At 38.6% G+C, this 24,514-nt stretch overlaps 1 pseudogene; it reads left to right on the top strand.

Moving 5' to 3' along the window:
* Positions 1-6,177: 6,177 nt before the first annotated feature.
* LOC146708434 (N-acetylaspartate synthetase-like) lies at positions 6,178-22,027 on the top strand (annotated as a pseudogene).
* The last annotated feature ends 2,487 nt before the right edge of the window (positions 22,028-24,514 follow it).

Raw genomic sequence — 24,514 nt, 5'->3', positions numbered from 1 at the left:
CTCAAAAAGGCTCAGAGAATATTTCCAGAAAGTAGGGGGTGGCCATGTCTGATCTCTCTATCACACAGAATCATGATACAGCACCAATAAATTAGTCCTCCTACCCACAGTTTCCACTTCTCCGTGTCCTAATTCTCCACTGTGCTTCACCGATTATAACTGTCGCAGAATAACAACATCACATGTTTTAACCAACCCTTGCTTCGTGTTTTTCCTCTAGTCCACGTTTTCTGGACTCACATGGAGCTTCACGTTTGCATCCCGGAGCACCAAATAAAACTTTGTGTTCATTTCAACATCTTCCCACCTCTTTTCTTTCTCTTGCCAACTCCTCCCTCCTCTTTTCTTCTCCTCTGTCATCCACCAGTACGTTCTGTTCTGTTCTACCGCCGATGACTTGCTGTGTCACTGAGGTGTTGCCTCAGTCAGCAGTCATTTGTAGTCATCTTTCTTGCACTGTAATTGTGCTTAACGACACTTCATACTTGAAAGTGGGTTGTAAACATATTTTTCAGCCTGAATATTAACAACTTGAAGTCATCCAGTTATTTCCAGCACACAGAATTCTATTATGCAAATATGTTCAATGCTTTACAAAACCTGTGTAGTAAACACTGAAAACATCCAGGGTATCCACAATTTGTGAAAAGTTAGAGAAAGTACTGGTTAGTTTATTACAGTATGTATAAATCTTTAAATACAATTCTTGAAGGGCAGCTTCCAGGTGCCATGACAGTAACATGTTGTAAATAAGTTTGTATTGTTTTATTCTTTAGCCTGTGCTTATGTATCACTAATTTGAGGTTACTGGTAGGACTGGTGGATTTAGAGGACATTTAGTGGACTACTGACCAGTAATTCTCCTTCAAATATCTCTGGCTTTGTACGCTCTCGATCAGGCATTTCTCAGTGATCACTTTGTTTCTGATTTTCACCATCCTTCCATCAGTTTCTCAGTTTCTATCACTTAGGGGCATCCCCACAGCATGATGCTGCCGCCATCATGCTTTACTATTGGGACCGTATTAGTAGGCGATGAGCAATGCTTGGATTTGCCAACCATTTGCAGTCCTTGGAGTTCTTCCCAAGGAGAAAATTTTTGTCTCAATACACCAGATAATCATTTCTTAGTCCTCTAGATGCAATTTGGAAACCACCAAGTGGGCTGTCATAAGCATTGTTCTCAGAGTGGTTTCAGTCTACTACTCTGCCACAAAGGCCTGATTCACGAGTGCAGCTCAGATGGTCATCCATCTGGCAGGTTACTTCATCTTTGCAGAGGACATGTGAAGCTCTTTTAAACAAACTGTCTTCTTCACATCTTTGACCAGGAACGTCTCACTCATTTACATATATTTGCTCATACTTGTGCTTTATTGATCTTAAATAGCACTTTTCTATTCTACTTTACACTCAAAGTCATTTGTACAGCACACTCCATTCACACACATTTATAAAAACATGCTCTAAGTGCTTTTATCGAACATTCATACACATTCACATCCTGATGGATGCATCGAAGAGCAACTTTGGGTTCAGTATCTTGCCCAAGCATACCTTGGCATACAGACTGGAGCAGCCAGAAATGGAACCACCAACCGTCTGATTCATAGATGACCTGCTCTATCAGCTTTCTAAACTACCAAACCTTTAAAAAACAACAACACGTCTCCCAACTGGTCACAGCAGATGGCCGCCCCGCCCAGCAGATGGCTCTGCTGGAGTTTTCCCTCCCACTGTCGCCAAAGCGTCTGGTAATGTGGCGTTGTATGGTTATTGGGGTTTCTCTGTATTATTGTAGAGTCTTTAACATACAATATAAAGTACCTTGAGGTGACTGTTTTCGGGATTTCGTGCTAAACAAATAAAAGGAATTTAACTGAATTGAAATTATGTCACCGATCTAAAGCCAAAGTAATTATAAAATGATTGTAGTCAGTCTTTAGTATTAATGTTTCTTCATGTCACAACACAACACCTAGATCTGAACTTAAGTATATTTAGGAAACTTTTTTTTAAAAAATTGAGACAACAACAACAACAACATAATATAATGCTAAAAACACAGGAGCAGGTGCCGGGTTGTGGAAGGCGACATGTTGTCCCGGTATCTTGAATACATTGGCTGAGATGGACATTGTCATTCTGCCTAATTATGTTTTATGTATGTAACTAGAGACTGGCCACAAACATAAAGCACCTTATTAGTTTATTTTTCAAATCTCATATATGACTATTTAAAATTTGTACATGTATATTTTCATCACCTCTTTCTCATTGCGCCTTTCTTCTCCTCATCTTAATCTGCCTTCTCACTCCTCCTTCATTTCCAACTCATCGTGTTAGTCCTCACTTCAAGCCTCATCTCCTGAACTGAAGTTCACAAAAAACATGCGCAAACATGTTTCAGAAGAGTAGATATGTAACCATACTGTCTTTGGACAGCTGACAGCTAGCAGGCTAGACAACAACTGATTATAAGCTAACATTATGCCAGCTAATATTAGGCTCGAGTGCCCTTAAAAAAAGAAGGAAGACTAAAAACAGGTTCATTACATTTTTACATTAAATGTGAGTTTTGTAACATTTGAAGTCACTCTAACATTTTCAACAATGTTAGAGTGACTTCAAAGAAAGTTGCAATAATGCCAGCCAACAGTGGCCAAAACAACCACGCTTACTGACAGAAAATTTCTTCAACAGCTCAAATCAGCAACACTGTCACTGGACAGAAATAAGCTTCACTGACACGCTGACCCCCATTAGAATCCTTTCACCAGGGTTTACAGCCTCCTCCAGAAAATAGACAGGGACAAGTAGCATACTGGCGACTGAGGTGAGAGTATGTAGTGTGTGTTTGTGGATAGACAAACACAGAGATAAACAACTACCAGAGTTTTTGAGGTGACTTAGGAGCAAAACACTAAATGTTAAATTGTTTTGTTAATTGTTTAATCCTTTTTTATTCTTGATTTATTGTTAAGTGTAAGTATAAAAATATAGTGTGTACAAAAATGTTTTTCTAAGCGAACATGGTCTGATGTACATTTTATGTTTTTGATCTCTTGGCTGACTTAAACCTATTTGTTGTACAGTAGCCAACGTAGCTAGGCACTTGAATTGAAATACATCGGTGAAAAATAATATAGCTTGTAAAGAGTAGCCAATCAGCTATTTTAATTTTCATATTTGGACAAATCAGAATAAAATAGAAAATAGCACAAAATATCTCCAAACCTTTGAAAAAATTGTGTGTTCAGTTAATGATTTTTTCCACAAGAGGAATCAGTCAAGGACTTAAAGTTAATTAAAGCAAACAGGATGAATCTAACCAGTTTGCTGTGATACAGTGAATCCTTAACAGTTCACTTTGATCTTAAGGATTTTTAAGAAAAAGAAAATCTGCATTGTTATGTCATATAAAATCAAATATATGAGTTGTTAATATAATAGTATACATAAAAATCACGGATCTTAGCATGTTCTAAAGACACCACCTGCTCGTTACTTAAGAGAGCTGGTATGCCTCTTAAGTAGTTCTTGTTGTATCGTCATTTGACTTTGAAAACCTCCTGATTGCACTTTGTTATCTGTGGATTTAAACAATGTGGCATCTCCCCTGACTCTATGATGGCTCTCTTTTCAAGATGCCCTGTTAGTGGGGAGACAGTTCAGAAAAAATGATCAGATGATGAAATTTAAGTACATCTCATCCAAATTCAAGTCACCCTACATGAGTTGCATTCGGTTTTGAATGCAAATATCCACTCGAAACCTAAGATTCAGATCTGTTTGCCATTACTGGGTCACAGCACAGCGTCACTCTGTTTGTGGATCCAAACAGCACAACATTAAAGAAGCCCCTGGAACAGAAGACGCTGTACTATTTTACTGTAATTCAGCATGCTAAATTAAAAAAAAATGAAACCATATCACTTAATCTCTTTTTTCTCACTGCTCTGTAGACTGATCGAGGGTGACTAATGCTCTCCAAGAATCAGGAGAAGCAGCAGCGAACACAAACTGACTGCAGGCATGGTGGGGGAACGAGAAAATGACGGACCAGGACAGAAGCCTCCAAGATTTAGCCCACACAGCACAAACTGAACAGCTTGATTTAACTCAGGGCATCACTCACTAACAAACATAACAAGGACATTTGTTTCTCTGGAGTTCAAGTGAGAAAACTGCTGCTCTTCTCAAGAAGCGGTGTTTCTGGCCCTTGAGTTTATACACTTTTTGACACTTTCCTCACTGTGCTCTTCCTCAGGTATGGGCTTGCTTAGTCATTTAAATTAGGGAAGTATTTACATCCTCTGTGGGATGGTTTTAAGAATATACTCATTTGGCAAGGTTCAACATTTTTCAGCATAAACAAAATGTGTGTCCTATAACGGCTTTAGCAGTGGGTGTCTTTAGATTTGACTGAGTCACAAGCTAAATTCTCCTAAAAATGAGCTATCACATATGTCACCACAACACCAGGATAAACAAACAAGAAAAAATAAAAAAAAGTGTCTCGGGGGATCACCAGATATGGATGATCAAAGTGTGGCAAATCAATCATAGGCTTATATGACATTATAGCTGACAGGAAACTCTCTCAGCTCTGAGAAATCTTCAGTCAGTCTGGCCCAGAAATCAATAGACACAGATAATCAAAAGCAGCAAATATTCTTCTGGCAAGCACCGAAAGATGATGCATGAATAACTGACAGGAAACTCTCTGAATTCCAGATAGCATAGCACTTATGTCAGTTAAAGTTTACACTGAAATATTATGGTTGCATCTTGGACCAGCGCATCAGGAGAAAGGCTGCAATGACCTCATCTATTAAATGGACTAGTACTAATATAGCACCTTTCTGCTCAATTTTGAGCACTCAGAGCACTTTCTACTACAAATCTCATTCACCTAATTATGCACATACATACAGTGCTTTTATCTATACATAAGCACTTTTCTCCACCATTCACACGCACTTTAGTGAATGCATCTAGGGCAACTTGTGGTTCAGTACCCTGCCCAAGGATGACACTATAGACTGAAGCAGCCAGGGATAAATCCACCAACTGTCTGAACCTTAGCCGCCTCTATTTAAAGGATTTATAGGATATGCTCCTGTTTCCAACTATAAAAGCACTGAATGTGGAAAACTGAAGTAATCATACAGTCTGTGTTACCATTTGGTTTTATCTGATTAGCAACAATGGTGGAATTTTGGACGTTGATGAGTTTATCCCCTCAAATTGTTTTTCAGGCTGCAAGCAAATTTTCTTTTTCTGCTCAGACCCTTTAACACCCTCAGTGGTGGAGCAATAAGATTAATGGTAAATTTGTTTTAATGAATCTAGAAGAATCCATCTAGCAAGCAATACATAAATAGGCAACATTGCATTGCCTTAGTCAGGTGTGTACATGGCGTAATGATGGCCCTGATGCTGATGGATCTCAATTCCATCTTTAACTTACTGGCTTTAAATGCACTGTAGCTCCTTTTCAGATTTACTGACCACTGAGAAGACTTTTTAACTATACGACACTGATGTATTCAGACAAACACGCACATACACACTAATGGGACTCTTATGCTATATAAAATATAATTTGCTTTTTATTTGTAAAAGTTGCTTTGTAAATTTATCCATGTTTGTTTGGCCACAGTTTGTTTTGGGCAGCACAGTGGTTAGCACTGTTGCCTCACAGCAAGAAGTCCCCGAGTTCAATTCCACCATCAGGCTGGGGGTCTTTCCGTGAATATTCTCCCCGTGTTTATGTGTTTCCAGGTACTCCGGCTGTCACGGCTTAGCAGCCAGTGTGTTTGAGGAATAGACTCAAAAGTAGACACGGGAGAAACTAACTACGGTGTAACAAAACGTGAGCAGTTTTTTTAGGCTGAAGAGAAACAAAATAAAACAGAAAAGCACAGCGAGTTGAAACAAGGGTGAAGCTAAACTGAAACCTAAACTGGGAAACAACTATGACTAACTATGGAAACAATGACAATAGACTAGAACATAAAACTGAACAGGAACATGCGATAATGAAACTATGAAATAAACCGAACATGAACTTGAAGAGTAGAAGAGAAAACTATGACGTGATGTGACCTGGAAACAAACAACCCAACACAGAACAGTAAGTGACAGAGGACTTTAATACACACAAAAGTAATGATGGAATTGGAAACTCCTGGATACACAACTGACACCGATGAACATAATGGTGCCACAGGGGAAAGTAAAATTAAGCACATTGTACCCTGCATCTCGCCCTAAGACAACTGTAACAGGCGCCATTCCATTGTTGCCCTGGCTTTATGTTTAGGGTCGTTGTCCTGCTGGAAGGTGAACCTCCGCCCCAGTCTCAAGTCTTTTGCAGACTCCAAGAGGTTTTCTTCCAAGATTGCCCTGTATTTGGCTCCATCTGTCTTCCCATCAACTCTGACCAGCTTCCTGTCCCTGCTGAAGAGAAGCACCCCCAGAGCATGATGCTGCCACCACCATATTTGACAGTGGGGATGGTGTGTTCAGAGTGATGTGCAGTATTAGTTTTCCGCCACACATGGCGTTTTGCATTTTGGTCTCATCTGACCAGAGCACCTTCTTCCACATGTTTGCTGTGTCCCTCTCTGTTAACAATGGCTTTCTTCTTGCCACTCTTCCATAAAGGCCAACTTTGTGCAGTGCACGACTAATAGTTGTCCTATGGACAGATTCCCCCACCTGAGCTATAGATCTCTGCAGCTCGTCCAGAGTCACCATGGGCCTCTTGGTTGCATTTCTGATCAGCGCTCTCCTTGTTCGGCCTGTGAGTTTAGGTGGATGGCGTTGTCTTGGTAAGTTTACAGTTGTGCCATACTCCTTCCCTTTCTGAATGATCGCTTGAACAGTGCTCCGCGGGATGTTCAAGGCTTGGGAAATCTTTTTGTAGCCTAAGCCTGTTTTAAATTTCTCAATAACTTTATCCCTGACCTGTCTGGTGTGTTCTTTGGACTTCATGGTGTTGTCGCTCCCAGTATTCTCTTAGACAACCTCTGAGGCCGTCACAGAGCAGCTGTATTTGTACTGACATTAGATTACACACAGGTGCACTCTATTTAGTCATTAACACTCATCAGGCAATGTCTATGGGCAACTGACTGCACTCAGACCAAAGGGGGCTGAATAATTACGCACACCCCACTTTTCAGTTATTTATTTGTAAAAAATGTTTGGAATCATGTATGATTTTCGTTCCACTTCTCACGTGTACACCACTTTGTGTTGGTCTTTAACGTGGAAATTAATAAAATTGATTCATGTTTGTGGCTGTAATGTGACAAAATGTGGGAAAGTTCAAGGGGGCCGAATACTTTTGCAGAAACTGTATTTACATTTGTGTCGTTGACTATTTTGATGTTAGGGTAAGTGAAGCCAGAAACAGGAACACATCCACCAGACACTTTATTAGTTACACCTACTATACTTCTCCTTTAATATATTATATATCCTATATTATGCAAATACCTAATTAGCCAGTCACATGCCACCAGTTCAGTCCATCATGCCACCAGTTCAGTCCATTTAGACAAGCAGAAATGCTCAAGACAACGATATTCAATTTCCAGCAGAGCTTCAGAATCGAGACGAAAAGTGATTTAAGTGACTCTAAAGGTGATGTGACTGGTCATTTCAGAAACTGTTAACCGACTAAAGTTTAGACTGAAATATTTTGGTTGCATCTTGAAACAACACATCAGGAGAAAGGCTACAATGACCTCATCTATTAAATGGACTAGTAGTAATATAGCACCTTTCTGCTCAATTTTGAGCACTCAGATCACTTTCTACTACAAATCTCATTCACCCAACCACGTGCATACGTACAGTGCTTTTATCTATACCCAAGGACTTTTCTCCAACATTCACGCACAGTTTAGTGAATGCATCTAGGGCAATTTGTGGTTCAGTACCCTGCCCAAGGATATTTTGAGACATGACTGATAATTGGAGTAATCATACAGTCAGGGTTACCATTTGCCTTTTTCTTGATTAGCAACAATGAGGAAATTTGGACATTGATGAGTTTATCCCCTCCTTAAATTTTTGTGCAGGCTGCAAGCGATTTTTCTTTCTCTGACAGAACCTTTAACACCATCAGTGGTGGAGTAAAAAGATTAAGGTTAAATGTGCATTAAACACTATAAAGATGCATCTGGAAGAATCCATCCAATCCCACGCTAGCTATTTAGGCTATTTAGACAAACAGACATGGTTGACCTATTCAAATTCAAATGGAACTTCACAATCAGGATGGCAGGTGACTATAAAGGTGTTGTGACTGGTCAGAGTATTTCAGAAAGTGCTAATCTACTGGGATTCTCCTTTACAATCCCATATGGAAAAGATATATATAAATCTTATAAGGTTTGTATCTGTCTTGTGTGAAACATGAAAAGCATACAAGAGTGAAAACAGATATAAGATCCCTTGAAAAATTATATAAATGGAACTTGTATGTTTTGGATACTTCCTAAAACAGTATATGAAAGTAATGAGAAAGTGGCCACTTTCATGAGTAAATCATATAAGCCTTATATGATTCATTATATGAAGCAAGCTAAAGTTGATGCAAGTCTTTTATAAGTTTTTCCTATTTCTTTTCCATATGGGATGATCTCTAGCTTTTACATTGAATGTTCCAAATAAAAGAGAAAATATCCAAAAAGGAGGAGGTTTCTGAGTGAAGATGTTGAAGTCAGAAGAGAATGGTTTTAAGCTAATAAGGTACCAGGAACTTAAGTAACCACTCAGTACAAAAGCACAAAACATTGAATCTTTAAGGCAGATGAGCTACAGCAGCTAAGACCACACTGGGTGCCTGTCAGCAAAGACAATCTCCATCCTGCTTTCTATTAGTTGTTTAGGCTGGTGGTGGGGCTGTAAAGGTTTGAGGGACATTTTCTTGGCACATTATGAACCTCTTAGTACTAATTTAATGCCATGGCCTTACTACGTGTTGTTACAGACCATGTCAGTCCGACAGTGTTCCAATTCTTTACTGGCTGCTTCTAGCAGGATAACATGACATGTCACAAACCTCAAATCACCTCAGACTGCTTTCTCAAACATGGCAATGAGTTCACTGTACTCAAATGGCTTCCATAGTCACCAGGTCTCAATCCAACAGAGCAGATTTGGGATATGGTGGAACAAGAGATTCACATCATGGATGCACAGCAGACAAATCGGCAGCAATTGCATCAAGCAGCTACATGATTATATACTGAAACATCTGAGGAGTATTTCCAGCACCCTATTAAATATATGCCATAAAGAATTAAGGTGGTTCTAAAGTCAAAAAGTGGTCAGAACTGACAGGACCAAGGTGTACCTAATTGAGGATAGTTTGCAAGTTAGTACTAACCAAAATACATTAAGTTCAACAGCTTGCACACACTGAGTGTTCTTCATGATAGGTGAGGTTCATTTGCGGAGAAGAGGAATGCTGAAATATGTCTGCCTGCTCTAGGATGATTGCTTGTGGCTTTGACTTGTCATACAGTACACAATGATGACGCTTAGGCAACTTGCTTTGGTGGCTCATTTGAATGCACAAGGTAACCTGTCAGGACTGAATCAACATCTGAAATAGTTCTCATTGTAACTGTGGTAACTGCTGCAGATGGGAGAAGTTTGTCTTCCAGCTTATGGTGATAAGGTGGTTTGTTTTGTTTTGAACTGAAAACGTGAGCCTAGAGGTCTGATTCCTCATCAGAAAAACTGAATGAATATTTTAACAGTTTTTATTTATTTATTTTTAAAGCATATTACCTCTGAATTTGAACACAGGGCAGAGAAAGAGTATAAAAAAGGTGGCATGCAAAAGCTCTGCAGTCAGAAGTTTGAAATCAATGTTTTACAACGTTAAACAGTCTGAAAAACATGCCATGATTGATAAAAGCAACTGAAAATCATCTGAAGAATTTGACTGGAGATTTCATCCCTTCTCTGTTATAGTCCTTTAAAAAGGATTTGATTAATTGTTTTCCAGGACAGGTGGTTCTCTACATGTACTAAGTATCAAGTAAATTTTATCAGTAATATTTCTAAATGTGTAGGACATAATATTTAGCTGTTAACACGATGGAGAATGTCATCATATTATATAATCCAAAACTACAGCAAGTGGGGGAAAGTAGGGTTTATCTTTAGCTTAGTTTGTAGATTTGTCATCGTATCAGCCTGGATTTTGTAGCTGGCTTTCTGAGGTCCTAAAACTCAAAGTACAACAAAATACTGAGGTTAGGGGTTTTTCATCAGAAAATGTATTTTATTCTACATAAACATTTGGAGGAAAGATCGAAGGGACTGATGCAATGGATCTACAAACAGCAGCTGAGGTAATTATTTAGTATTTTCATGAAATAGGACATGGCAGTTGGTGGTTTCCAACTGCAATTGGATGAGATTCATGTTATAAATGTGCAGCTGATAAATCTGCAGAAGTTGTGTGATACCATCAAATCAGTGTTTCCAGCATTTTGTTGAATCTATGCCATGAAGAATTAGGGCAGTACTGAAGGCAAAAATGTTTCCAACCCAGCACTAGTAAAGTGTACTGATTATGTTGAACTTGCTTCTCAGTACATCTCAAAACCACTGCAAAAACAACCTACTGTGATTTCACGCTTTCAAACAGAGCCAGACCTTCTGCAACTCTTGCAACTCCTTCCACTTCAGTGATCCAGCATCAAATGAAAGGAAACCTCCAGCTTACATAGCAGCCTGATCCATCACAGATTACCAACAGGTGAGTTCATCAGACCAGGTGTGTCAACAGCTGAGGTGGGAACAGAGGGAAGGCCCGGTCCTGCAACAGAAGGTGTGTTTATTGCATACACACACAGAAGAAAAGACTGATAGAAATATGTGAGATGCACAGGAGACTGGGGAACCATGATAGTTTTAAGCTAAGCTTAAGCTAAGTTAACAGCCTATTTACTCCACAACACTATACGTGGAAAAGAGAATGGTTTCAATTCTCTTATTTAACTCTGCAATGAATGAAAATTTTAGCTATCGAACACAGCTAATATACAAGTTATATTTTTTTACTGTAGTAAGCACAATAACAACAGCGTTTTAATGTGTTGCATTTATGCAATAGTGCTGCAGAATAAAGAGGGTTAAATAGAGCTAGACAACGAGGATAGTATTGATTTCAGAAGGAAGTGAGTACTTGAGAGTGGGAGGCAACATGTGCTCATAGTATGTATACCGAAAAACCACAGAGGATAAAAATGTAGCTTAGTAACATAGAATTACAAATACAAAAACACCCCCACACTCACTGTGTTCTTACTGAATTGAAATTTGACATTACTGAGCTTTTTGTTCAGTGTATCTCCTTCCTAGACTTCCTAGACTGTGAAGCAGTCACATTCACCTGTGTATGAAAGATGTGGTGAGGCATTTTTTTCCAAGCAGACAGCATTGCTGCTCATTTGCATCTAAAAGAGACAAAGTGTCTGCAGACTTTTCTGCAATGAGCTTATCTGAAGGATAGTTTCTCGCTGTGATCCAAGCACAGTTCTTCCATTTGCTTCCCTCGTGCCCTTGTAGTGGTTTTCCATTCCAGCCTTCCCCCAGGATTGAATCTTTAAGGCAGATGAGCTACAGCAGCTAAGACCACACTGGGTGCCTGTCAGCAAAGACAATCTCCATCCTGCTTTCTATTAGTTGTTTAGGCTGGTGGTGGGGCTGTAAAGGTTTGAGGGACATTTTCTTGGCACACTTTGAACCTCTTAGTACTAATTTAATGCCATGGCCTTACTACGTGTTGTTACAGACCATGTCAGTCCGACAGTGTTCCAATTCTTTACTGGCTGCTTCTAGCAGGATAACATGACATGTCACAAACCTCAAATCACCTCAGACTGCTTTCTCAAACATGGCAATGAGTTCACTGTACTCAAATGGCTTCCATAGTCACCAGGTCTCAATCCAACAGAGCAGATTTGGGATATGGTGGAACAAGAGATTCACATCATGGATGCACAGCAGACAAATCGGCAGCAATTGCATCAAGCAGCTACATGATTATATACTGAAACATCTGAGGAGTATTTCCAGCACCCTATTAAATATATGCCATAAAGAATTAAGGTGGTTCTAAAGTCAAAAAGTGGTCAGAACTGACAGGACCAAGGTGTACCTAATTGAGGATAGTTTGCAAGTTAGTACTAACCAAAATACATTAAGTTCAACAGCTTGCACACACTGAGTGTTCTTCATGATAGGTGAGGTTCATTTGCGGAGAAGAGGAATGCTGAAATATGTCTGCCTGCTCTAGGATGATTGCTTGTGGCTTTGACTTGTCATACAGTACACAATGATGACGCTTAGGCAACTTGCTTTGGTGGCTCATTTGAATGCACAAGGTAACCTGTCAGGACTGAATCAACATCTGAAATAGTTCTCATTGTAACTGTGGTAACTGCTGCAGATGGGAGAAGTTTGTCTTCCAGCTTATGGTGATAAGGTGGTTTGTTTTGTTTTGAACTGAAAACGTGATCTTTTTAAAAAAAAAAAATATTCAAGTTGTTTAAGGGCCTAAAACAGGCCAAAATGCCTAGAGGTCTGATTCCTCATCAGAAAAACTGAATGAATATTTTAACAGTTTTTATTTATTTATTTTTAAAGCATATTACCTCTGAATTTGAACACAGGGCAGAGAAAGAGTATAAAAAAGGTGGCATGCAAAAGCTCTGCAGTCAGAAGTTTGAAATCAATGTTTTACAACGTTAAACAGTCTGAAAAACATGCCATGATTGATAAAAGCAACTGAAAATCATCTGAAGAATTTGACTGGAGATTTCATCCCTTCTCTGTTATAGTCCTTTAAAAAGGATTTGATTAATTGTTTTCCAGGACAGGTGGTTCTCTACATGTACTAAGTATCAAGTAAATTTTATCAGTAATATTTCTAAATGTGTAGGACATAATATTTAGCTGTTAACACGATGGAGAATGTCATCATATTATATAATCCAAAACTACAGCAAGTGGGGGAAAGTAGGGTTTATCTTTAGCTTAGTTTGTAGATTTGTCATCGTATCAGCCTGGATTTTGTAGCTGGCTTTCTGAGGTCCTAAAACTCAAAGTACAACAAAATACTGAGGTTAGGGGTTTTTCATCAGAAAATGTATTTTATTCTACATAAACATTTGGAGGAAAGATCGAAGGGACTGATGCAATGGATCTACAAACAGCAGCTGAGGTAATTATTTAGTATTTTCATGAAATAGGACATGGCAGTTGGTGGTTTCCAACTGCAATTGGATGAGATTCATGTTATAAATGTGCAGCTGATAAATCTGCAGAAGTTGTGTGATACCATCAAATCAGTGTTTCCAGCATTTTGTTGAATCTATGCCATGAAGAATTAGGGCAGTACTGAAGGCAAAAATGTTTCCAACCCAGCACTAGTAAAGTGTACTGATTATGTTGAACTTGCTTCTCAGTACATCTCAAAACCACTGCAAAAACAACCTACTGTGATTTCACGCTTTCAAACAGAGCCAGACCTTCTGCAACTCTTGCAACTCCTTCCACTTCAGTGATCCAGCATCAAATGAAAGGAAACCTCCAGCTTACATAGCAGCCTGATCCATCACAGATTACCAACAGGTGAGTTCATCAGACCAGGTGTGTCAACAGCTGAGGTGGGAACAGAGGGAAGGCCCGGTCCTGCAACAGAAGGTGTGTTTATTGCATACACACACAGAAGAAAAGACTGATAGAAATATGTGAGACGCACAGGAGACTGGGGAACCATGATAGTTTTAAGCTAAGCTTAAGCTAAGTTAACAGCCTATTTACTCCACAACACTATACGTGGAAAAGAGAATGGTTTCAATTCTCTTATTTAACTCTGCAATGAATGAAAATTTTAGCTATCGAACACAGCTAATATACAAGTTATATTTTTTTACTGTAGTAAGCACAATAACAACAGTGTTTTAATGTGTTGCATTTATGCAATAGTGCTGCAGAATAAAGAGGGTTAAATAGAGCTAGACAACGAGGATAGTATTGATTTCAGAAGGAAGTGAGTACTTGAGAGTGGGAGGCAACATGTGCTCATAGTATGTATACCGAAAAACCACAGAGGATAAAAATGTAGCTTAGTAACATAGAATTACAAATACAAAAACACCCCCACACTCACTGTGTTCTTACTGAATTGAAATTTGACATTACTGAGCTTTTTGTTCAGTGTATCTCCTTCCTAGACTTCCTAGACTGTGAAGCAGTCACATTCACCTGTGTATGAAAGATGTGGTGAGGCATTTTTTTCCAAGCAGACAGCATTGCTGCTCATTTGCATCTAAAAGAGACAAAGTGTCTGCAGACTTTTCTGCAATGAGCTTATCTGAAGGATAGTTTCTCGCTGTGATCCAAGCACAGTTCTTCCATTTGCTTCCCTCGTGCCCTTGTAGTGGTTTTCCATTCCAGCCTTCCCCCAGGATTGAATCTTTAAGGCAGATGAGCTACAGCAGCTAAGACCACACTGGGTGCCTGTCAGCAAAGACAATCTCCATCCTGCTTTCTATTAGTTGTTTAGGCTGGTGGTGGGGCTGTAAAGGTTTGAGGGACATTTTCTTGGCACACTTTGAACCTCTTAGTACTAATTTAATGCCATGGCCTTACTACGTGTTGTTACAGACCATGTCAGTCCGACAGTGTTCCAATTCTTTACTGGCTGCTTCTAGCAGGATAACATGACATGTCACAAACCTCAAATCACCTCAGACTGCTTTCTCAAACATGGCAATGAGTTCACTGTACTCAAATGGCTTCCATAGTCACCAGGTCTCAATCCAACAGAGCAGATTTGGGATATGGTGGAACAAGAGATTCACATCATGGATGCACAGCAGACAAATCGGCAGCAATTGCATCAAGCAGCTACATGATTATATACTGAAACATCTGAGGAGTATTTCCAGCACCCTATTAAATATATGCCATAAAGAATTAAGGTGGTTCTAAAGTCAAAAAGTGGTCAGAACTGACAGGACCAAGGTGTACCTAATTGAGGATAGTTTGCAAGTTAGTACTAACCAAAATACATTAAGTTCAACAGCTTGCATACACTGAGTGTTCTTCATGATAGGTGAGGTTCATTTGCGGAGAAGAGGAATGCTGAAATATGTCTGCCTGCTCTAGGATGATTGCTTGTGGCTTTGACTTGTCATACAGTACACAATGATGACGCTTAGGCAACTTGCTTTGGTGGCTCATTTGAATGCACAAGGTAACCTGTCAGGACTGAATCAACATCTGAAATAGTTCTCATTGTAACTGTGGTAACTGCTGCAGATGGGAGAAGTTTGTCTTCCAGCTTATGGTGATAAGGTGGTTTGTTTTGTTTTGAACTGAAAACGTGATCTTTTTTTAAAAAAAAAATATTCAAGTTGTTTAAGGGCCTAAAACAGGCCAAAATGCCTAGAGGTCTGATTCCTCATCAGAAAAACTGAATGAATATTTTAACAGTTTTTATTTATTTATTTTTAAAGCATATTACCTCTGAATTTGAACACAGGGCAGAGAAAGAGTATAAAAAAGGTGGCATGCAAAAGCTCTGCAGTCAGAAGTTTGAAATCAATGTTTTACAACGTTAAACAGTCTGAAAAACATGCCATGATTGATAAAAGCAACTGAAAATCATCTGAAGAATTTGACTGGAGATTTCATCCCTTCTCTGTTATAGTCCTTTAAAAAGGATTTGATTAATTGTTTTCCAGGACAGGTGGTTCTCTACATGTACTAAGTATCAAGTAAATTTTATCAGTAATATTTCTAAATGTGTAGGACATAATATTTAGCTGTTAACACGATGGAGAATGTCATCATATTATATAATCCAAAACTACAGCAAGTGGGGGAAAGTAGGGTTTATCTTTAGCTTAGTTTGTAGATTTGTCATCGTATCAGCCTGGATTTTGTAGCTGGCTTTCTGAGGTCCTAAAACTCAAAGTACAACAAAATACTGAGGTTAGGGGTTTTTCATCAGAAAATGTATTTTATTCTACATAAACATTTGGAGGAAAGATCGAAGGGACTGATGCAATGGATCTACAAACAGCAGCTGAGGTAATTATTTAGTATTTTCATGAAATAGGACATGGCAGTTGGTGGTTTCCAACTGCAATTGGATGAGATTCATGTTATAAATGTGCAGCTGATAAATCTGCAGAAGTTGTGTGATACCATCAAATCAGTGTTTCCAGCATTTTGTTGAATCTATGCCATGAAGAATTAGGGCAGTACTGAAGGCAAAAATGTTTCCAACCCAGCACTAGTAAAGTGTACTGATTATGTTGAACTTGCTTCTCAGTACATCTCAAAACCACTGCAAAAACAACCTACTGTGATTTCACGCTTTCAAACAGAGCCAGACCTTCTGCAACTCTTGCAACTCCTTCCACTTCAGTGATCCAGCATCAAATGAAAGGAAACCTCCAGCTTACATAGCAGCCTGATCCATCACAGATTACCAACAGGTGAGTTCATCAGACCAGGTGTGTCAACAGCTGAGGTGGGAACAGAGGGAAGGCCCGGTCCTGCAACAGAAGGTGTGTTTATTGCATACACACACAGAAGAAAAGACTGATAGAAATATGTGAGATGCACAGGAGACTGGGGAACCATGATAGTTTTAAGCTAAGCTTAAGCTAAGTTAACAGCCTATTTACTCCACAACACTATACGTGGAAAAGAGAATGGTTTCAATTCTCTTATTTAACTCTGCAATGAATGAAAATTTTAGCTATCGAACACAGCTAATATACAAGTTATATTTTTTTACTGTAGTAAGCACAATAACAACAGCGTTTTAATGTGTTGCATTTATGCAATAGTGCTGCAGAATAAAGAGGGTTAAATAGAGCTAGACAACGAGGATAGTATTGATTTCAGAAGGAAGTGAGTACTTGAGAGTGGGAGGCAACATGTGCTCATAGTATGTATACCGAAAAACCACAGAGGATAAAAATGTAGCTTAGTAACATAGAATTACAAATACAAAAACACCCCCACACTCACTGTGTTCTTACTGAATTGAAATTTGACATTACTGAGCTTTTTGTTCAGTGTATCTCCTTCCTAGACTTCCTAGACTGTGAAGCAGTCACATTCACCTGTGTATGAAAGATGTGGTGAGGCATTTTTTTCCAAGCAGACAGCATTGCTGCTCATTTGCATCTAAAAGAGACAGAAAGTGTCTGCAGACTTTTCTGCAATGAGCTTATCTGAAGGATAGTTTCTCGCTGTGATCCAAGCACAGTTCTTCCATTTGCTTCCCTCGTGCCCTTGTAGTGGTTTTCCATTCCAGCCTTCCCCCAGGATTTGCATCAGTATCATTTTGTATGCATCACAACTGAAAAACGTCATCACTGTTAAATATAGCATCTAACTGATCCGACCCTCATGTCACATTTGGCATGTTTGGTCCTTTCGGATGTACGACGATTCTTTTTAATCTCAACAGATCTTTCCAGAATTCTCGGACTAGTGAGTCACTCCGCACCAGCTTCCCTGCTTCCTCTCAGCCTCTTGCCTTCTGCTGCCACTGTCGTATTCTATTTTAATACAGCGGAACATTTCTTAAAGTGATTACACTACATTAGCGACATCCTTTGTAGTGCTCATGAATAAGCAGGGAATTTTGTGGCTCATGTTTAAGCCTTAAGCCAACATATAAACAGTTGGGGATTGTGTATATTCTTTATTGTGCTCAAATAATTTTAATCCTGTTGCAATCATTTGCATTGTAATTTTGAGCAATTTGCTCTTTGGGTTTGAGATTTTATGCACAGTGAGGAAGTGAAGCAGTTGTTGGAACTGTGCACAAAAGGTAATTCATTTTTTGCCAGATAACTTAGAATTTAAATGACAGTTTGGTTTAAAACCATGTTGGTTTCCATTACCTGACCATTTTACCTGTCATAGTTCCAGTCTTCTATTTACCACAAACACATGCACTGCTCCCCTATTTTACAGTGAGCTCACCTAGTAGCTATCCAGGTTGAGTGGGTGCAGTATTTTTCTTACTGCTGTGGTACACAGTGTTGCAAAGTGATGACCAAGTCATTTAAAGGCACCTGAAGTGAGACTTCAGCAGTCAAACAAACATTTTCATGACATTGTCATGTACAGGTGCTGTGGCAGGCAGGAAGACGGCCCAAACACAAAGGGTTAAACTGAAGGAGGCAGCTTTACTGCACTTTAGCAAGATTACTAAATACAAAAGTTAGAAACAAGAAACCAGGACCACACAAAACACAACAATGTGGGATGATGTGACAATGGCAAAGGAAAACACAGGGCTTAAATACAGAAAGCATAACAAGGGAATTAGACACAGGAGGGAAACACAGCTTCGACTAATCTGACAAAATGAGACCGGGAGGAAGCAAAAGGGAATACACTAAACACAGGACGCGGGACTGTCAAAGGAAAACAGGAAACACACAGATATGGAGACGAGGAGAAGGACATGCAAGCTTAATGCTTCAAACAGACATGGGGACATAACTGACTGGGGAAAGTGTTTTGGGAAGTTTTGTTTGCCAAATTTTAACATTAAAACAAAATGTGTTTGATGAGACAAAAACAAATTCCTCAGCATTTGAAAAAATGCATTCAAAGAACTAAAAACCATAAAAAAACAAAAGCAATGTGAGTTTAAAAAATATGATAAAAAAATAAAGAGAGTGGTCAAGTTAAAAGAAGTCACGAATAAATAAACATTGTGTGCAGTATGAAATGTCTGTGAAGGTTCTCAGTCATTCAGGTCATCGTGGTCTAAGGAGCTCACATGAGAAAACACTGTTGCTGAAAGGTCTTCCTGTTGGCCCTCAGCTTCTTATTTTACACACTCAGATTCTCTGCTGGTGTCATCAAGTGTGATATGGAGAAAAAAAACACTAAAAAAGTGTTACAAAAAACAAAGCAATGGACTGAAAGAGCAAAATGAATACATTCCATTAGTATGCAAATTTGAACCAGATGACAATCTAGTAGTGCAGCAAATTTTTTATGAAGGGCTGATGGAGATGGTGCCAGACACTGCCTTCAGAGGATTAAGACATCACCCTGAGAGTCTCTGGCTTTATGCTGCTATGACAGGTAAGATCACCCATCTAATGTCTGAAACAAACAATCTTTTAAGGTAAATTGTTCTCTATTTTTCTGTTTTTGTAATTTGAACATTGTGTAAGATTCTAATTCCAGATATACCAAGAACCTCCGTGCCTGAACAAAGACCAACCACCTGTTCTGTAAAAGCTACTTGTCTGCTACTAAAACCTTTTGTTCTTTTAGTTCTACTAGACTCAGTTTTAATGTCCGAATGTCTGAATGAATTGAAATTTGTGCTTTTTGTGTTGTTCTTTATGAACTTTATAATTTATTTACATTTAAGCATCACGGGATATCTTTCCCCTGGCAGTTATATCTCTTGTCATCACCAAATGTTGGTGGGTGATAGGAGTCCTCCCAGCAAGTGTGATGTGTTTGCGCTACTTCTGCAGCAGACGTGTCATCCATGGTTACCTCAGGCGAGCTATGAACACAGACATGGGGAACATTGAGAAGTTCTACATGAAGCCACAAGGTACATAACATTTACGCGGAAACCAGAAACTGCCAGGTTCTGTTTTGCCATAATACAAAAGACTTTTCGCAGTTTCTGTTTGTAATGCATGGTCCCTTGCTTGAAGTGGTTTGAAACACACATTTAGAAATATTACAGATACAATTTTGGTGTTACTTACATCCACATAGTTGACCTCCTGTCCCGGAAAACACAAAATCAAAGCTGTTGCTCATCATTTCCTTTTATCAGTGGTGCCATGTTTTTTTTTCTTTTTTTCTTTTTCTGACTGTTCTGCATTGCAAAACTTTGATGTCAAACTCATGACTGCGGAGTCATCAGCTTATAAAATTTTCAGATTCAAATAGTGCTGAAGGGTTACTCTGTTCATTCAAATGAGCCACCAAAGGCTATTGCCCAAATGTCTTTACTGAATGCGGTAAGTGAAAACCACAAACCACTGTCTATGGCAACTTTCAACATCACTTTTCTTTCAAAATGAACATTACTTATTAGGAAGAATGCTTAGATTGTGCAAGCAGTTCATTTTACTTGGATCAGTGGTTCCCAACCATTTTTTTACTAGTCCCCCCTTTGTTTTACAAGAAAATCTTCGCCCCCCCTCCAAGGCACAGTACAAACATCCTCCAACCACATACACCCATATTTTAATGTCAAACTCCACTGCAGTTTATTTCCCACCTCAAACTTTTTGTAAACAATTACACAAATAAAGGTAAACTGCAATAATTTACAGGTAGCAATAAAATAAACTATTAACTCTTTTACACTATGTCTACACCTACGCAAGTATTTCTTTTTTTGAAAATGCAGATTATTTTATGCGTTCGTGCCTTTTGTCCACATGGAAATGGCGTTTCAGATCACTGAAAACAGAGATTTTTAAAAACTGTCAGGGTGGAGATTTTCAAAAAGTCAGTTTTTACGTTTATGTGTGGATGAGGAAAAAGTTGATTTAGTCACGGAATGTCAAAGGTGTGCACCTTTTTTGACTTCATGCTGTGCACCACGTTATTGTTTATGTGAGGTGAATTTCTACAATGGCAGATATAGACAAAATACTGTTGCTGTTAATCTTACTAGCTGCAGTTTTTTACACGCTTACATATACCCACGCAGTTATTGTTCCTCCATTTAGAAAGACAGATGTGTCAGAGTTAAGTTCGGACGTGGCTTCTACATTCAACACAGACACTCTCACAAACATATCCTGACGCCAACATCATCATCGGTTTTGAAAAAATGTAATTTTTTAAAATTACATTTATGTGATGTACGTGTGGACGTAGCCTTCAAGAACAGAAAAACAAACCATCTTTATGTTGTAATTATTTTACATGTCGACTCAGGGGAAACAAACTCTGCTGGGGATACCTACTTTGCACCACCATTGTGCAGGTGAAGCCAAAGGCAAGATATGCTTCATCATATTTTCTAGTATTTGGCTCAGAATGAAGTTGGTTTGGAAGCATATTTGGTGATCCTTCATCATCTGTTTTTTGTTTGTATGGGACCGCCGTCAAAACCATGTCCATTATGCTAGCAGTGTTCAAATGTTCTTTTTTTTATTTTATTCATATCTTAGAAACCTTGAAACCTTAGCGATGGCAGTGCAATCAGGTTCTGAAGTATTACAACCAGTTTGTCTGGTACTGCATTCTCTGCTCCATTTTAATGTTCACTTTAAATTTCAGGATGTTGCTTTGCACTGCACTGAGTTGCTCCTGTGTAATTGGCTGATTATGATATTTGTGTTAATATGCAGTTGAACAAGTGCACCTAATGTATACACAACTATTTTTCTCTTAACTTCTGAGAGAGCCCTTTTAACCTTCATGTGGTCAGCATTCAATATTATGCCAAAATTTTGTTTTTTCCAATATTTGAAGCAATAGGCTGAGTTCTGTTTATTGTCTGCTTGCCCCAGGCTCCTGTTTTTCGGTAGCAGTGCTAGAAGGCAAAGTGGTGGGCACTGTAGCAGCAGTTGGCCAGTAAAATGAATCAGGAGGTTCTGTTGTCCTGCAGAGAATGTCTGTTGACCAAAGATATCGGAAATGTGGGGTTGGTGTTGTGCTGGGAAGGAAAGTTCTGGAGTTTGCTGCTCATTATGGATATTCTTCAGTTATCCTTGGGACCACAGCATATGCACCGGCAGCGCACCGCCTTTACCAGCGCCTGGGTTTCTGCTGTGTGGGGGTCACCAACGGGTATGCCACACCAGGAGGACGATAGTCTTTACTTGAACAAATTTTCTACAGAGTACTCCACCATCACTATAGAATTGATGTGCAAAACATCTCTCTCAAATGGACACCAACTACAGTGAATGCGCAGGTGACTAAAAATGAAGGGAATTTTTGAGACTGATAGGTCTGTTAACTTGCATAGTCACCATATTTGCCGGCTTTCCTTTCTGCCTTAAAATAGGCTAAACTTTAATAATATAGTAAATCTTTTCTGGTCTTATTGACGAAGGTAAAGTGCAAACATTCACACAGCAAACTACTGAACACAGTTTTTCCTCCCACACACATACTTGACTAATTTGTCTACAGCAGCTGTGTTGTTTTTAGTCTATATTTAATCTCTACATATTTTTTTCTAATATTATAGTTTTACTTTGGAAATTCAGCTGCTCTGCTGCCAGTGAACTTATTCATAGTTGTGACTGGTCAGGCGCTGGCAATGCCACCCCTTTCATGTGAATATGCTTGTAGCTAGCTTGGAAAAATGCTGGGCTTTATTAATGAGTTGATGACCAGCTTCATCTTACCACTTAGCCTGATTGATAACAGAACAATACCCCGAGTATTGTAAAGTAATTTTGTAGTACAGGGCCCAAAAAGTAAAAGTAAAAAGAGATAAAAAGAAAATTAATTTCCAAAAAAAAAAAGAGAAATAATGAAGAAAAATCCATAAAGACAAAATGAGACAGAATGAACACAGACAGGAAAACTAAAGATATAACCGAAATAAAAAAACTTAACACAAAAAACTCAAAGTTATAAAAGAATAACAATGACCACCGGAACCAAAATTCAACATAATAAGAACCCAAAACTCAGAAACATAAACAAACCTGAGACTGTAACAGACACACTTTTATCAGAGAGCCGTTCTCATTTCACTTCATTTTTATGGTTCTCCTTTTGTTGCTTTTCTCTCTACTTTCTACTTCATGTGTTAAACTGTGTTATTTTTTTAACTGTACTGGATCTTGTGATGGACCAATTTGTGCCTTGTTGTAAAGAACTCAGTAAAAATTATTATTATTATTGTCATAGTGTTTACTGACTTAGTACTATATGGCTGCTGTTACCTCCCCATGTTTTTGTTATTGCTTATTTGTCTGTTGTCAGGGTAACACCAAAAAACAGCTTTCCTGAAACTGAAAGGTCTTATTGTCATGAAGAAAAAAAAGAACCTATTATAATCTGGTGCAGACCGAATGACAGTATGCTTGTTATTTTAATTTTAAAATAATTTCAGTTATATGAGCAACTTGAGAACTGATTTTCCAGCCATCTGCTTGGCTGCCAGGCAGTTGAGAAGGCACTGAGGTTAAAGGACAGAGTTTAGGGGTGTGTAATAATGTGAGTGTTTGATGGAATCCAAATGAGCTTTTTGTTGATTTGATACTGGCTACTGGATAACAAGTAAACATAGTTTGATGTGTATCTGGCTATAGTTATTTATTGGTTTGAAATTCATTATATTTTATTTGTACATTTATCACAATATGTGTGTAAATGTAACGGTACCGCAGCACTCCAATTCAAACCACACTCTTTGTGCATACTCTGTGGGTTGGCCATGTTCTATTATACTCTGTGGCTATTTTTGACATTGTATTTGATTTATAACATCTGCTTGGATGAGATAATAAAAGGGTGTATCTGTCAAACCCACACTTTCTGCACTCTTGCTTTTCTCACTTTTTTTTTTTTTTATCACTTCACTTGCTCGGCAGAAACTCGTTGCAGGGTCCACCTAAAAGCAAAGGCTGTAGTATCACTTCTTCATGAACAGTCAAAGATGGAAACAATAGTTCGAGAACCACTGAGCATAAAATGATTAAAATCAGTAATTTTATTTTGAAAGATGTATAATTTTTGGCTTCACATTGTATTGCAAATCGAGCTGACCTAAGAAAAGGATAAACAGTAATCATACACAACACAGCTTTTCAGCAGTAGGTATTATTCATAGCATCACACAGGTATCTAACAGTTAATCTGTTATCGCAGTAAAATGCAGCTCTATGGCATTTTCCTTTCTTCTCTTGACAATTTTATATTACAACTCAGTATTCAGCACACAGCGTGTTTTTAAAGGGATGTCAAATGCTGTCATTTTTCTGTAAAGCAAATTTACCTTGCCTTTAGGTATAAATAAAGTTACCTTACCTTACCTTACCTTACCTTACAGTATGGTGGTAAAATAGCCCTGCTGCTTTAGAGCAACATGGTTCTGGGTTTGAACCTCATAGTTATGTGGAGCCTATGTGTTCTATCTGCCTTCCTTTCATATGTCAAAATACACACATTTTGGACCTCGTCTCTCAACCTGCAACTTGTGGGATCACCTCCAGTGGCCCCACAACCCCACATAGAAAAGTGGTTAAGAGAATGAATCGACAATGTAGAAGTTGGCACGTATAAGAGATCTTATTATAAAACTTGAACAACATATCTGACTTAGACTTTTGCATAATATCTTCACATTGAAACTTCAATCTCAGCATTTTTAAGTTTTTGTGAAATCTACGGTTCCGCATATCTATTCATAAGAGCAGGCGGTTCATGTTGCGAAATTCCTACTCAGACAGCCAGGATCAAAACTTTTCTA

Source organism: Copadichromis virginalis, linkage group LG6 (assembly GCF_057382275.1).
Source record: "Copadichromis virginalis isolate Kocher_CV1m ecotype Utaka linkage group LG6, C_Virginalis_male_GT1.1, whole genome shotgun sequence".
NCBI classification, from domain to species: Eukaryota; Metazoa; Chordata; class Actinopteri; order Cichliformes; family Cichlidae; genus Copadichromis; species Copadichromis virginalis.
This window is presented reverse-complemented; position numbering and strand designations above follow the sequence as displayed.